The 1481-nt window shown below is 32.6% G+C and overlaps 1 long non-coding RNA gene across 1 annotated transcript; it reads left to right on the top strand.

The window, feature by feature from the left end:
• Positions 1 to 304: 304 nt before the first annotated feature.
• On the top strand, positions 305 to 1218 carry LOC126700034 (uncharacterized). The gene is made up of 2 exons (XR_007646977.1): positions 305 to 786; positions 911 to 1218. It is a non-coding gene; the product is annotated as an uncharacterized LOC126700034 (long non-coding RNA).
• The last annotated feature ends 263 nt before the right edge of the window (positions 1219 to 1481 follow it).

The raw sequence follows: 1481 nt of genomic DNA, 5'->3' as shown, positions 1-1481 counted from the left end.
AAAAATTAAAAAAAAAAAAAAAAAAAAAAAAAAAAAAAAAACGCATTCTATTTTAGTCCCTACCGTCATCTCACTTACAAAAATTGTTTACGTGGCAAATAGAGTGTACAGTTGGCACACTAAATACTGACATCAACATTAAAATAATAATAAAATTTTTTATTTAGCATTTTAAAAATGCCATGTCATTTTTTAAAAATTAAAATATTAATTTATCAACTTTTAACTAAAAAAGAAAAAAGAAAAAACAGAAATAAAAACCAAAAATCATATAGGTTGAGATCTAGTTTTAGGTTGAGGAAGAACAATAAAAACAATAAGATCACAGACCCAGAAAATTTAAAACCCATAAACATCAGTCAGTTATCTCAAAAAAAAAAAAAAAAAAAAAATCAAATTCAGGTCAACTCAAAATTAAACGCAAATAAATCCAAAATAAACCCCTCACATTACACCAAAACATCACAAGCTGATCAATTTTTTTCTACTTTCACACCACATGGCCACACTTTCAACTCAAACTTTATCTCTCTCAGCCCAAACTTTATCTCTCTAAGGTCTTGGGATCTTGGTTTGATGGGTTTGATATGGGTTAGAAAGAGAGAAGATGAGTCAGTTTGATCCGAGTTAGAGGGAGATGATGAGATCAGTTGCTGTCACGGCATGGCTGGCGGCGACATGTGGGTTCAAGATCAACCAAATGGGGAGTGATTTAAGAACTGTGGTGGTCGGGTTCTAGGTTTCAAAGTGGTTTTGGCGATTGAAGAAGTGTGGGTTTTTATTTGGGTTCGTTCAAAATACCGATCTGGTTTTATTTTCCTGCTCAATCTGGGTTTTTTCTCTCATCTAACTTCAGATGTTTTTAGGTTTTGAATTTTCTGGGTTTGTGTTCTTTTTTGTTCTTCCTCAGTCTTTCTGTCCTTCTCTTTCTTCGACACACTGTCTCTCTGAAAGCTCTTTGTGGGGGTGTCAATGGTGGATCTAAAGTCAACATTTCTGAAGGTATACTCGGTTCTAAAATCAGAGCTCCTTGAAGACTCTGCTTTTGAGTGGACAGATGATTCTTGTCAATGGGTCGAGCTGGTTCGTTTCCTTTCCGTCTCATATTCCTATATTGTTTCTCATTTGCTTTCTCGTCATTCAAGCTCCCATATGTGGCATTTTTTTAATGCCAAATAAAATTTATTATTATTTTAATGACCACATCAGCATTTAGTATGCCAACTATACATTCTGTTTGTCATGTAGGCAATTTTCGTTAGTGAAATGACAGTAGGGACTAAAATAGAACGCGTTTTTGATCTTAAAGACGAAATGCAATAAAATTAAAAAGTAGGAACTAAAGTATAAATGAGTTGAAAATATAGGGACAAAAATAATATTTCTGCCTATTTTATATGTGCAAGTTTTAAAATTTGTTTTTGTTGTACTGAATCACAAAAATAGTTTTATATGAGCCATAAAACTACAGTTCATTTTGA

Source organism: Quercus robur, chromosome 9 (assembly GCF_932294415.1).
Source record: "Quercus robur chromosome 9, dhQueRobu3.1, whole genome shotgun sequence".
NCBI lineage: Eukaryota > Viridiplantae > Streptophyta > Magnoliopsida > Fagales > Fagaceae > Quercus > Quercus robur.
The sequence above is the reverse complement of the archived record's forward strand: the minus strand, read 5'-3'. Positions and strand labels throughout refer to the sequence as shown.